Here is a 15,239-nt window from a genome sequence, read left to right as displayed (position 1 = left end):
CAGGCTAAAGCTTATTTTGCTCTGCTTAATAGGACTTGTAACGTCCTTGTAATACAGAAAACTTAGAAGTGAAGCCAAGAATTAAATCACTGGTTTGTTTTAACCAAGGCATCACCATGAGCACATTGAGAACTGGTCAACAGAAGCAGAGATGAGTTGAGAAGAGACACGTGGGCAGGATCAGTGCAGGAGACACTGCAGAGTAACACAGCCCTGTTGCAGCAGAAAACTCATTCCTGCTGGCAGAAGCAGGGATACCCCCAGCACTCCCTGGAGAACCATGTCACCCAGGTTTGATTTGCAGGACTCTCTCTATCACATCTGCAGGTATCTTTGATTTGCAGGACTCTATCACATCTGCAGGTATCTCCCCCTTTTTCCCCTCTTTTCCAGTCTCAGAGCACATCACCCAAGCACCATATTTTTACTCCTCAGTCTAGCTCTGCTGCTCTCAGATTAGTCTCCAAGCTGCAAAAACCTGAGTATTAAACACATGATTTCCAGCTCTGTGCAGCCCAGGCTAGCAGTGCACAGCCTCCTCACCACCCCACTGTTTGATCAATAGGAGCATCACCATCTGGAGATGCAGGAGTGGGAACAAACAGGTTCTCTGGGTGTTACCTAGGGAACCTTTCCTGCTGATGCCCCACTGGCTGCTCACTTCAGATGCTACAGCATGTGTCCATTTCTCCATCTAGGTCTTCCAGCTTCCCTCATTTTCACCCAGAGGGAGCAGCTCATTTCCACAGCCAGAGTTTTTATTACTCTGTGTGCTTACCTTGGCTTTAAAAGAGAGGGCTTTTGGTATTATATTTCCACTGCTTTCAAGAGTTTACAAAGAAATGGGTTATTTTGAGCCACCAGAGGCTCTTTGTTCAGTAGTCATCTGTAAATTATCTATTCAATCACATCCCAATCAGCAGCCTCAAGCACAACATTTATAATTTATTGCTCTAGAGCAGCTCTGCTTCCATCTGAAATAATCAGTGATTATTTCAGAAGAACAGAAGAAAAGAATCAGAGCAGGTCAAAGACTGAAATTCAACTGGGATGTGCAGTTTTGTTCCATTTATGAGCTTGAAATAAAGCTCATGACCCTGAAGATTTTTCAGTGGTTGCAAAACCAAATTAATTGTTGGTGAAAAGAATATAATGGCCAATTCAACAGAGCTGTGGTCTTTTAAGTCAACCATGAGTACAGACCTCAAAATAGAATTCTTGTGGTGTATTACAGCAACTGCTCATGGAGTCTGGGATGTAAACCAGGCTGTGACCACCACAAGCTTCTTTGTCATGGAACATGAAAGAACACAGGCACACACTGCTGCTCTCAAGGTGAAGAGCAAAAAGGGGAAGTTTATTTTCTGACTCTAACATTTATAGTTTTCTAAAAGTGACAGTGGATTGGAGGGTGACAGTGCCACCCCTCCAATGACACTGGACAAACCAACAGTCTATCAAAGTTCTCTTCTTCTATAAAAGAATGAAAAACAATGTGCTATTTACAGAAAGTGTGTGAGAAAGTTCTCTAAAAGAATGTCAACATCAGAAGGCTTAGAAAATCTTAAAAAATCAGGGCGACACTTTTGCTGCCAAATAAATGCATATTGTGTTATTAAGCATTGGCTATATGATAAAAGGAAAGTATGGGAGAAATCAGCAGAAGTATTTCCCAAATATTTCACATCAAAAATCAGATGTGTTTAATGAGATGGATTTTCAGGGTTAGTTTTTGGGGAGTTTTAGTTGAGGTTTGTTTTTTTCCTTTTTTTCCCAATACTGAAAATATTTCAAAGTTTAGAATAAAAATAAATACCTGGTGAGTCTCCTTTCTCTGGTAGGGATGGGGAAGATCTGTAATTCATGAGAATTCATCCATCAAAGTCCTATATTTTCCACATAGAATATAAAGCACCTAAGCATAACTGTCCTATATGCTTAGTAATAATTACCAGTTGTTTTGCTCTTCTTCCGGTTCCCTCAGTACCACTGGGTGGATCCCATCCAGCCCCATGGATTTGTGAGAGCCTAAATGGCACAGCAGGTCACTGACCATTTCCTCCTGGATTGTGGGGGACCTATTCTGCTCTCTGTCCCTGTCTGCCAGCTCAGGGGGCTGGTTGTCCTGAGGATAACCAGTCTTACTGTTAAAGTCTGAGACAAAGAAGGCAGCCTTTTCCTCATCTGTGGTGATAATGTTCCCCTCCACATCCCATAAAGGATGGAGATTTCCTTGTCCCTCTTTTGTGGGGAGAATATTTATAAAAACACTTTTTATCATCTTTAACAGCAGTGGCCAGATTGAGTTCTAGCTGAACTTTTGCCTTCCTAATTTTCCCTCTACATGACATCTCACCATCCCTGCATATGTTCAGGAAACTACTTATGTAACACTTAGTGCCGTGGTTTAGTTGGCACAGTGGTGTTTGGTCAAAGGTTGGACCTGATGATCTTGGAGGTCCCTCTCCAATGTTAATGATTCCATGAAAAGAAGGAGAGTTTTAAATGGAGCTATATCTAGGTCATGAGCACCACCACAGCTTTGCACTCTACTTGGCTGAAATCTCAAAGCTATGCCAATATCTCTTGGGCTGAGTGTATCATTTGGTCCTCTCCTACATTCCATACAGCCAAGGGGGCTGAGAAATACCTTCTGTTCCAGTTAGAAAGTGGCAGGATAAATTGAAATAAAAGAAAAATGCATAAGCCTGTTTTAGGAAAATTAACCAGTTTCCATTCCACCTAAATGTAAAGACTGGATCTAGGGCTTCATATTTCTGGTGCACAGTGATCAAGCAAATACAACATTCAAGCCTGAACATCAGCACTGTAGGAACCCTGGCTCATTCTGTCATGACATAGGAGTGAACATGCTAGTCATGAGGTTATGTCCCCACAATGTGTCTGAAAGCAAATACAGTCATGAACCAACTCCATCAGAAACCACACTTTGTTTGGTCACCTGACAATCAGAACTGGGCAGGGTATGATGAACAGCTTTGCCATTACTACAGACGGTTAACAGTGTGACTACAGAGGGTTAAAAATGGGGCAGTGATTGTGACAGGACCTCTTAGTGTCAATCTTGCAAAATAACTACATGATTTGCAGGATTTGCAACAGAAATGAGGTCCACAGTAAAGAAAAATTTTTCCAATTCCTTAGTACAGAGAAGGAACTAGACCTTAGATACCAGGGGAGAATTTGATCACTTCAAGTTAATCAATATATTCAGTCAGCTCTGTGAGTAACTCACCCCTTCATCCATGCTATGCTAGCACTTAATTCACATTAGGAACTCTCTAATGCTCTCTTTGCTGCAGCATAAACAACTCCTGCAAGAGCTGTGTGACAATTCACACAGAGACAGGTGTCTGTGGGAATTAGCAGGAGCCCTGTGCTTCTCTAATGGAGATTTTAGGCAGGCTCAGCTTGCATTACTCAAAGTCAGAAGACAAGAATCACCCTGTGGCAGTCAGCTCCTATCAAGTCAGTTTAGATACACTCCCAAGCCTGTCAAAGTAGGTTTTTTCTAAGATCAGCAGTCTTTGCTGATGACACCTACATTATTATGGTTATGGTTGGTTTGCCCTGCTCAGGGAAGGCAGAACCTGATGTGTTTGTCTGGTACTTATGTGGCTTCATACAGCATAATCTGCTGTAAGTTTAGTCATGAATTAGTGACAATCCATCAGTCAGAATAGATGAAGGAAGAGGAGAAGCAGAATCAGCACAGGCAAAAAGGGGAACACGTCTATGAAATCTGGTACTGTAATCCTTTGAAACCCACAACTTGATTTTGTAATCTAAATGAAACTTCAGTAGCACACAATTCCCAGCACTCATCCTTTGAGACCAACAGGTTTTTTTATACGCTTTGCCATGTTTTGTACCTCCATTTGTTCAGATTTTCACAGCTCAGTTACACAAAACCCGAGCAGTGATGATGATCCTCTGAAAGGGAGCTTGGACAAAACCATTTCCAGGGTCTTTTCCAACCAGTGTTTTCATGATTCTCTCTTCAGCAAGAAGCAGATACAAGAGAAGTAAAAAAGGTAGGAGTAATAAGAGTCCGGAAACTCTTTCAGGTCTGTGTGTTAATTTTCTTTGATGAACCCGTGTTTTACACAGAAGAATATGCTGCAGGGGTAGAGACTGCACTCACCATACCAACAGTCCACAAACCCATCCTGAATCACAGACAAATGGTTTGCTTTTCTAAAACACCTCCTGAATTGGAGAGAGAGCACAGGGAGAACAGCACAAGAAGGAAGTTTTCTCCCTCTAAGTATTTTCAACTCTACTTTTCTAGAGGTCTAGAGGACAGAGCAGAGACCCTGATCTCCACAGGGCATGTTCTGTGACAACACTCAGCTGCCTGCAGAGGTCTGGGTGCAAACCATAGCACAATTGCATGTAGATCAAATGAGAGCCAACACAGCAATCTCTTCAAACCATGACCTATCTCAAACCTAGCAAATATCCAAAGATTAAAGCTATTATGTCCTGTCTTTAATCCCTTTAGCTATACAAGGCCCATTTGAAGTAACTGTTGACATTTCTTGCAATTTTGAATACTTCATCCCTGTTGTCTACGAATTCCCCCGCTGATCCTACAACACATCTTCTCCCAGCCTCCTGCTTCTCAGAGTCTGTCCCCATACTCTGCAGACACCTCTCCATGGTTCCTTGGGCTGCCTCATCACTGCTGCAGGGTCCAGAGATCAGCAAGTGCTCTCAGCAGCAGCAGCTCCCAACATCTGCCGCCCACAGCTGCTGCTGCTGGCCCAGGCTCCTCCTGCAGCACATCCAAGGCTCCTGCCTTACCACCAGCTGCCAAAAAGTGGAGCCAGTTCCCTTAGAGGAGTTTTTCATCAACTCCATCCCTAGGGCAGAGTCCACAGCCTTTAAGCACCCACACTTCACAGCCACATTCCTGCCAGCAGCAGGGGCAGTTACAGAGTGAAAAGTGAACGCTTTCACTTTGTTTCCAACTGCTCCCGGTTCCAGCTTTCAGCTTTTTGATAAGAGCAAATGGAGGCACATCAGTAGCTGGATCTTAATGAGAGGTGGACTGCAAAGAGTAAAGAGGGTTTTGACAGACAGAGCACTGAAATGAAATGCCAGCAACTTGGACTACTGAGATTATTCATTTTTTGCCACTGGCTCCGTAAGAGGCTGTGGGCAAGCAGAGAACCTGTGCCTCAGTTTCCCCATCTCTAAAATGGGGGTAATGGCTTAATTTGAAATACTTTGACAAACACTGATGAAAAGTACCACAACAGAAATATTGTTAGCAATAAGAAGAAGAAAATTCCCTTTTTCTCTTTACTGTTTGCAGCCATACTAGAATCAAAACAAAAGGAAGAGGGAAACAACTGGCAAGGAATTACTATTCCCCAAAGGCCTCTCTGACCCTAGGTTGCAGAAGAAACTTGAAACCCCCTAGGAATTTATCTGAAAGGAAAAGAGTGAATCTTACAGTGAGAAGATTGCTTGTGCAAGAAAGGATTAAGATTTCTATTTTCTCCCACTTCTTATTTTTATCCTTGTAAGAAACATAATCATCACAAATAAATTACACAAGTTGCAAAGTCAACAGTGAGGAATATTACACCAGGAGCATCTTAATGCAAGTCAGTGCCTGAATCCAAAGCAGAGCAAGTGGAGCCCATCGGGAGCTAATGAACCACAGCTTCGTTCTAGTTAGGGAGCAGCTGTCTGCATAAACAAGTGACTAACCCTGGCCCCAGTTGGGTTGTACCTCCTGCTGCTCAACTCCAGCCATTTGGTAAGACTACATCTTCATATCCTCAAAACTGTCTTACACTGCAGGTGTTGGCTCTGTGTTTATGCTTTTGGTGGTTACCTTGAATGTGTGTGGGGTACAGTTTTTAAACAGCTTCCCCCTCAAGAGAAACCTTTTAGGTATTTATAGCACACAAGGGGAAATATCAGGTCTTCTGAAACATTCATTGAAAAACCCTGTTTATAGTGTGATAGTGACCAATGAATAAAATTCCCATTACAAAGAAAACCAAGCCCCATATCAGCCCATTAGCAACACAAGCAGTGAAAAATTTGGAGTGCTTACATGATCCAAATTACGGAGGTAAGATTTTTTTTTTAATCTGACTTAAAATTCTAAACCCTACGTTGTCAAAATACAGGTTATCTTTCAAGGCTAATGAGATGTGTGCCTATTTTTAGCATGTCAGTAGTCAGATAAAAAAGTGGAAATGAAAGTCTGTATTGTCGTGGTCCTCAAGCATCATCGGCTTTCCCCATAAAACAAAAGGTGGAGTGGTAGAGCACTGAAAACAGCTTCACAGTTAATTGCTTCACGAGTTAACTGAGTCAACAGCATCATCAGAACTGGGCTGATGTATTGAGTCCATCTCTGTCCCCTGCCTAAGTGATACCAGTGCAAGTGTTTGTCTGGCTGCTCTGAGATGTGTGTTTATTTATGTATGAATTCACTGGGGAGGGGAGGCTGCACGTTCTAAGGGGACATTTCACACAGAGATTTCTTTTTAAAATATACCCACAAGCTCATTTAAACGTTATCAGCAATGTAAGTTACGGCTGCCTTGAAGTTAAACCAAAGCTTTAATCTTTTTAAAAGCATGGGTTTCTAAACCCATGTCTCTAAAGTATAATCTTTGGAGAGACATTATTATAAGCCTATTTATCATTCAAAGCATATTAGCTGTTTCTTGTAGAGTGCTACTTGTTAGTAGGATTTTTAAAAATAAGACTTTTCTTTACACAAACCCTGTAGCAATTTAGATGAGCACTCTGATTAAAAGAAAAGGAGCTTCCTAATTAATAGTCTTGCTGATTCTCCCTATAGCTTAATTAAAATAAACAAGCAGCAGAATTTTAACATGAGCATTTCTAATAAGATTTTTTTTTTAATCAGCTCATTTTACTCCTAATACTTCTAGCAAAAAGTGGCTTATTTCTCATTAGGCTTTCTCATTTCTCATTAGGCTTTTTCATAGGGCTGAATCCTTCACTTGTCCTGTTAGGGTAATTACAGACATATGTACAAGTTCACCACAAAGATTGTGAAGTCCTAAAGGGGATACATTAAGTTGTTTATTTAAATTAAATGTAAGCCTGCTTTACCTTTGGGGAAACTGCTTATTTGTGCAAAAAAGAAATATGGAAACCAGGAGCAAATTAATTCAAGTAAACTGCAAATGTAGTTAATATTAATTTTCCATTATAGGCCTTTGACTTAGTTATTTTAAGTGGTACCATTTAGTATGTAAATCAATTGTTATTTACTGGCTGATTTAACATTTAATGTTTCTAATGTAAGCCATTCTTACTAAATTAGGACTGAAAAAAGATATCAAAATTTTATTGTTTTCTTTTGCCTTAGATGCATTGGTTCACAATTTTGCTGGGGCTGTAGGAGCTGGAGACTATCATCGTTATGAGCTGCTAGGTTTCAAAGATAAACTGTTCCAAATTATAGGAGATGCTTTGCAGGTGTACTATGGACTAGAGATGCATCACTTGCAGGTTTTAATGCAGGTCCCTTAATGAGTTTTTTCTGTGTTAGTAACTGCCCAAAATTGCTGTGTCAGGAGGAAAATGGTTCATAAGTATTATGATACCTCATAATATCTCATCATTCATAAGTATAACATAAATGTGGTGTATGTACCAAAAAAAAATCTCTTGAGCTGCACTGGAAATGAAAGTCCCCACCTAGTTAAAACTGCTGATGCTATTAATGTGTGTGTTTCTCAATAATGGGATGGCAGGGGGCTTTGTTTCTGCCTAGATATAGTCCCTAAAAATGCTGCACCTACTGTGTCATTTCTGCAGCACTGATACTTTGCTCACTGCTTCCCTTCTAGCAGGTGCTGCTCCTGCCATTTTTGATGGTCACTGCTGTAGAGGTTATAGAGAAATCACACAGAAGCTCCAGCTACTGAGATTAAGTGTCCCAGGACACTGCTCATCCAAGAAATGCAATTGTCTGCAAAGATTTGCTCAGTCAAGCAAACAAAGCAAAGTCCTGAGCTAGCAAATGCTCTACTAACTTTGGTAGGACTGTCTCCATGTTTAAAACTGGGCATACATACAAGACAGGGACTTCTGCAGTCTTTTGCAAGAAGCAATGAGAGAAACTGTATAGTCTAAAGACAAATATAAAGATTTTCCCTAGATTAAAATTTGGTTTAAGGGCAAAATTTACTGAAATGCTTACAAGTAATTTCCATGTGTACTCACACGTACCTAAGCAGCTCACCCTGAATCCTCCTCCTCAGCTGTAGCTTGTTTACTTTATTAGGCTATTTTGAGAGTTTCTCTTTAAATCTCCTGCACCCTTCTGCACTCAAGGTAAATTGTGGCAACGTGGTTTTCCAGGGTTGACTGTGTCCCTGCTGTTTGAGATGTCCCTTCCATAGAGCAACTGTAGTAAGTTCTCCAGGAGGCATCTCTTCACCCCTTCATTCATCCCACCAAACACCTGTCAACAGGGGAAAAAACAACCAGGTAAGGGTTTACTACCCTGATAGCATTTACTGTGTCTGTTTTTATTTATTATAAGAATGTAGAAGGATCGAGAGAAGTCAAAAATGAGCCTTATGGACAGAAGGACTGCCTTGGCAAGGTGAAACTGCTACAAACTGTCACTTGTAAAGCAGTTACAAATATTCCTGTTGGTTACCTTAATGTGAAGGCCGCTGTTATTTCTGTGTCTCTGTAGGAATTACAAGTAGAGAACGGTCATGAGGAACTTTGCTAATCCATGCACCTCCTTGTTGTCTTGTAGAGCAGGAAAATGGGACCGGGGCAACCCATGGAGAGCCTGCTCTCAAGCATGCACTGCTCAAATCACCCCAAAACAGTGCCTAGAAGATCTGTTCCAAAGGTGAACAAATGCACTCAAGTTAATATGGACTTGGAAAAGAAGAACCACAGCGCAAACCTGAGCCTTCCTAGGAAGTCAGAGCATTGTCCAGGGAGCACATCACCTTCCCAGAAAGACGCCTCCTGTTCCTCCCAAGAACAGTCTGCCATGCCAGCTCTGCTCTCACAGCTGCCCCCACCTCCACCCCTGCCTGCTGGGTGCAAGGTGCCTCCTCCCCCTGTTTCCATGCCTGGCATAAATGCCCCATCGCTCCCAACCCCTCAGCCATGCAGCAATCCTGGGTGCAGCCATCCTCCCTGTGGCTGTGGGGAGCAGCCCCACGCTGGGAAGGCACCGACGCTGAGGATGAAGGTGCTCCACTGGCAGAAGCTCCCCTGGGACGTGGTGAGACGTACGTGCTTGTTTGTAGCACTGGGCTGATGGGTTCAGAGGAAAGCACTGATGCTGGGGGAATAAACCTTCGCTCATAAGTCAGGTCCCATTGGTTGCTCTCAATCATAATCACAAACTGAATATGGAAAGGCAGCCCTCTGCCAATTAGTGGGGGGAAAAGTAGATTGGGAGAAGCTCTGGGCTGAGGCTCTGTGGCTGCTGAAGTTCCCTTCTCTTAACCTCTCAATCTCTGATAAAGGGGTGTTGTGAGTCTGCACTGATTAAGATTTGCAAAACGCTCTGAGTGGAAAGATCCTTTGAATGGTCATGTTCTGTGGTTCTTCTTAATGAATTGCTGGCACATCACCAGTGAGTGAACTCGCAGCTGATGGTTTTACTTTGCTTTTTATGTTCTTGCACAGCCAAAAGGTGCAGCATCCAAGATCTGAGGCTGAAAACTCTTGTCAGTAGGGCTGGGGAATGTGTACCTTCAGGGTAGCCCCAACTTCATTACAGGCATATGATTTGTGTGGTGTTTCACACACACACAAAATAACCCTAAGGTCTGTGGTTAGTGTGTGCCAAAGGAGCTTGAAGGTCTTGCTTGACTTCCAGCAAAGAGGCTGGAAACATATCTCCAGTTTTGCTGCAGTTTTTAATATTCAGTTCACACAACACAGATCTCAGTTGTTCTTCCTTGGGCAAGGGGTCATAAGGGGCAAGAACTTGCTGCTATGAAAAAATAAATATAAACACAGATGTAAAAAAATCTGAGCCATGGACCACTTTTGTGCAGAGACACAAACTGAGATTCCTCCCCAATGCATTCAGTGTAACTGTTGCAATCTCTCCTAAAGCAAAAGGAGGTGAGATCCTGTCTTAAAGGTTCCCGTGTTGTACAAGATCATGTTTGGAAGTTCTATTTGTCTTTTGGATAGGTCCCAATGATTCTGGTAATAATGTTGGGCTAGGGAATCCTTATCTCTTGCAAAAAGAGATGTTTATCTAATTGGATGTAGCATCTCCTGTTTTGGTACCACAATCCTCCAATGTGTAGCTGGTCAGCAATAGCAAAACCAATTTGGAGCAGCCCATTAAGTTCATCTGCTGCCTTCAGCTCAGTGAATTGAATGTGGCAGTAATCTTCCAGGTTTAATTAGGCTTCAAACCTTTGGGATGCTCTCTGTGGGAGTTGTCACTCTTAAATAATTCACATTTGTCCAGGGCTAATGAGCATCATATTTCATTCATCCTCAAAAGTGTTTTCCCTTTTACAAATCACACTACCTTGAAACTGCTCCTCAACCTCTGTGGTCCATCTTGAGCTTTTATTCTCTTCCAGAAAGCCACTCCATATGGGCTGTGATGCCAAACAGCAGCAAAGACCTTGTGGAACCTGACTATGCAAGCTTGGAGCTTCTTTTCTCTGTTCCATCAATGATTCCTGCAGAGAAAAGAGCGCCAAAAATCAAGAAAACAAAAGAGGTACTTGGACTGTACACTTTTTGTAGAAAATGGCAAAGTTCTTGGAAGTGAAAAGCTTATTCATTCTTTATTGTTGCCAATCATTTATAACAAGAAAGTTTGAAATGTTTTGAGATCCACTGCCTGATGTTGCCTTAGAAAAAAAAAACCACAGGGGAGGTTTAGAATGAAACAAGTTGAAGTAACTCTGCTGAGGGATAGGTCTTCATCTGAGGATGGGAGGACATGGGAATTTCAATCTTAATTCTTATGAACTGGAATAAGCAAATCAATTTCCTTCTCTCTGCCTTTGCCTCTTTCTGAAATAGATCTAATAGCCTGTATTGTTGTCATTGGAATTTGATCAATGAAGGTTATTGATTATATTATTACCAAAAAAGAATAAATCTCGACAAATAAACAAACAAAAGCCCTAGAAAACCTGTTAAATCCAAAGTAAATGTGTTTCTAGCTGACTGTTTTTTTCCTTTTTACAGATCACATTCATAGGTCCAAAGAAAAGCCTCCTTCTGAGCATATTTCTGAAACAATTTAAGTGGTAAGATTCGGAGAATAACATCTGAATGACTGATTTGATGTATCTATGTTTTTATTCAGCTATTAAATGAAATTAATTTAGCAGAAATCCTTTGTAAATACTATCTTTCTTTAAAAAGGAGTCAACCTTTTTTCCTTTTTTATTTTTATAATGATAGGTGACAGTCTCTTTTCAGACAATTAATATCATTTTTCAAACTGGTATTAAATCTAGAATGGACTACAGATTCCTGAAGAAACAATATTCATAAATAACAGTGCAGTTACGAAGAAACATGTTTTTCTTTGGAATTATCATCATAAATATCAAATTCTGGCAGGAGCTGTTTGTGAAGATTGTTGAATGGAAGTTTCAAGTCACTTCATTGCTTTTAAATAGGCTTTTCTAGGGGTTCAGATTCAAAATCATGCATTGTTTTTATGTGCAGTTTTTCTATAAATAGGAAACAGTTTGAAAAATTAAACAAATGGAAATTTATCAAGTCACAGCCCTCATGGAGGGGTGGGAGAGGAAAGGAATTTGTACTAGTTTTTGGGAAAGCATCTTTACTCTTAAGATTCCCTGAAACTATGGCAGGATGATGATGGATGTTCTGCTCTCTCTCTGCCCTTTGTGTCATGGCCCATGTTAAAAGGATTCCAAGAAGAAATTCAGCCAAGAAATCCCTTTTCATTAAGAATAAATCAGAATCAGTCAGAGGGATGTTTTTATTATTATTACTCTTTTTCCATGACAAACTGCTTCTCAGTGGGGGAGAATGGTGCTTAGCCTAATGCAGATGCTATTTCCTCTTCCTGCATGGTTCCCTGGGCAGTGTTGGAGCTCTCCTGGGAGCAGCTGGGCTCAAAGAGCTGAGTCCCACTGCACTTGGGAGGGGTGAGGCTGCTCTGGAGCCGGGTGCTGCCTCTGTTAGCACTGGTGGCCAATGCAGCCCAGCTCTCCAGAGCCCAAACCACAGCAACCTGGAAGAATTTCAAACACATGTTGCCTGCCAAAGTTTCAGGCAAGGATTTGAGTTTAAACCTTTTGTGAGCTATTGGTTTTATCCTTGTCTTTGCTGCAAGTGGTGGAGGAATTCAAATGTAAATACCTTCTCAGTGATACTGAACACCCACGGTAAAAACAGAGTTTGGGGTTTGTTGTGTAAATATGAACAAAGGCCAAAAAGCACACCTAGATTATAAGGAATAATGCTTTAGGTTTAAAATAAACACATTTTCATATCTCCACTGTACTTTTGAGGAAGAAAATCCAAATTATAATGGCAGGCAAGCATAGTATGAATTATTTTAGTTGCTCCTGGAGTGCCAGCAGAGAGATTGAGGTCTTTTTTTGCCACATTACTCCCACAGTGCTCCACATAATTTCTCTCCTTCTTGCAGCTCCAATGAAGAGATTGCTGCCATGATTCAGAAAGGGGATAGATCCAAGCTGGATGCTGAGATACTGAGACAGCTACTTAAACTGCTGCCTGAAGACCAGGAGGTATCTATTAACATGTCATTCTGGGGGAGTTCAATGTAGTGGGTGCTCAGCTGGGAATACTTGCACTGCTACAGCAAGAAGCTATGACTGGATCCCACATCCTTCTGCTGCATCTAGGTCAATGAAATTCCAAGGCAGAGTGGTGGGAAGTCCATCCCAGTAATAGTCTGGCCTCTTCACACCAAGGTGTTGAGCAAGACCGTGTCGGGAGACTCAACACAAGTGTAGACAAAGTACTGCTCTCTGTCTTGTTATTTTAATTAAGTGGATGAAGCACAGTAGGATTTGAGGATATAGGTGAATAGACAGCCTTTCAGAGCAAGTTTGAAAAGGGAGGAAGGGAAAGGACCCATCTTTTTAAAGGGTTTCTGAGTGTCTTTGCATTATAGCTTCCTGAATCTCTGCCTACAGGTCAGGAATTCATCCTAGGAGATGCTGTACAAAGGCAAACAACCTTCCAGTCAAAACAAAACCTACATGTTTGCCCTTGCAAACCAGTTCATATGTAGAATTTATTGTTCATCTGCTTTATTCCCATTGCCTGTGCACACAGCAAGTTCAGAAAAGCCAGTTTCATGCCTATAAGAAGAAAACGGCACCTGAAATGTTTGTTGGTTATTTTCCCTCTTAAAATAAATTGTGTGGTTATTTTTCTCTTTTATTCCCTGTTAGATATATAGCCTGAAATCTTGCAAAAAAGAAAAATCACAGCTGGCAAATGCAGATCAGTTTTATCTCCATCTTTTGGAAGTTCCCAGGTAAGCAAAATCTTCCTTATCTCTTTCCATGAGTGTTCTTCTTACAAGACTTGTCCATAAAAATTAAGGCCTGTTTCCTGTGATAGAGGGACGTTCCTGACGTCCAGTCTTCAGGATAAATCATCTGACTGCTATTTGTAGACCTTGTGTGAGAATTTTTTTTTTCCTCCCCAAAGGCCAGAGAGACTTTCAGACACCTTTGGCAAACTCCAGTTAAAATAACCTTGCTATGAAAAAACCCTTGAACAGCTATTGAACAGACTGTTGAACAGCTATTCCTGTGTGGCATGAAGTTGCAGACTGAATCCTGTCACCAGGCTGCTGATTCACTCCACCCCTGGGCTACAGATCCCAGTTCACCCACTGGAGAGCCCACAAATCCAAGAGTGAATCACAGCAGTGCCTGTGCTTTCACCACCTCCCCAGTTTTTACCAAGTCAAATGAGGTGCACACAGAGAACTCTTTCTGCTGCTCACAAAAAGATGGTGGTATATCATAATTAATAGCAGTAGCCCTCCATAAATATGAACAGTTGCCATGCCACAACCAGAGACACTTTTTTGAAAACGTGGTGGTGAAAATGGGGCTTTTCATTTTCTCAAAGTTCTAGCTAGATTTAAAAGCACTTTGGAAAATGTTTTCCTTCCACAATATTAATCTGTGATGAAGCCTAAAGGACTTGTCATTAAAGGACATCACTGCCAAAATATTTCAAATTTGTTTGCGAAGATAAAAAGAAATAAAATCCTGGCTAGTCTTGCCCAGGAATTGTAAAAAATTATGGCCTCATTATGCAAGGTAGTCACTGCCAGATGTCAGTCCAGCATTGCTTTCTGAAAGAGGAGATGATAATAGTTTCTAGGACAGCTTTGGAAGTATCTGTGTTTGATTTATTTATAATCCAGTTCTCATGTCAGAGCGTTAAGGAGACCATAAGAATGTTGGTACTGTGCTTTGCCTAAAATGGATGATGCTCTTGCTGAACACAAATCAATTAATCAGGCCTGTGGGGTTTGTTTTTTGTGGTGTTTGTTGTGTTTTTTTTCCACTGATCTCTTTTTAGCTACCAGCTGAGGATTGAATGTATGCTGATTTGTGAGGAAACAAAAATTCTGCTGGAGTGGCTGTGGCCAAAAGCACAAGCCATCAGGACAGCCTGTGAAAGTAAGTACATCAGTGCTGCCCCAGTGCCTGGATTCAGCCACTTTCTTCTACTTGATTAACATCAGTGGTAGCCTATGCTATAATCTAATCAAAATTAACCTTTTAATTGCTGAATGTGTAGCAAACATCAAAATGATTCTGCAAATCCCTGCTCCTAGAATACATTCTGAAGAATTGCGGTTTGTGCTGTTCTGCTCTGAAGCAGTAGCTCTGAGAAGAAATAAGGAAATTTCCTTCATCAGAGAATCACAGAATGGTTTGGGTTGGAAAAAGCTTTAAAGATGATCCCATTCCAACCTCCCTGCCATGGGCAGGAACACCTTGCTCTAGACCAGCTTGCTCAGAGCCCTACTCAACCTGGCCTTGAACTCTTCCAGGGTTCACAGAATCGTTTAGACTGGAAAAGATCTCTAAGATTACTGGGTCTAACCTTTGATCCATCAACACCTTATCAACTAGACCTTAACACTAAGTGCCAAGTTGTTTCTTGAACACCTTCAGGAATGGGGATTCTGCCTTCCTGGGCAGGTCATTCCACTC

This window comes from Fringilla coelebs (genome assembly GCF_963513975.1).
Source record: "Fringilla coelebs genome assembly, chromosome: 6".
Classification (NCBI taxonomy): domain Eukaryota; kingdom Metazoa; phylum Chordata; class Aves; order Passeriformes; family Fringillidae; genus Fringilla; species Fringilla coelebs.
The sequence above is the reverse complement of the archived record's forward strand: the minus strand, read 5'-3'. Positions refer to the sequence as shown.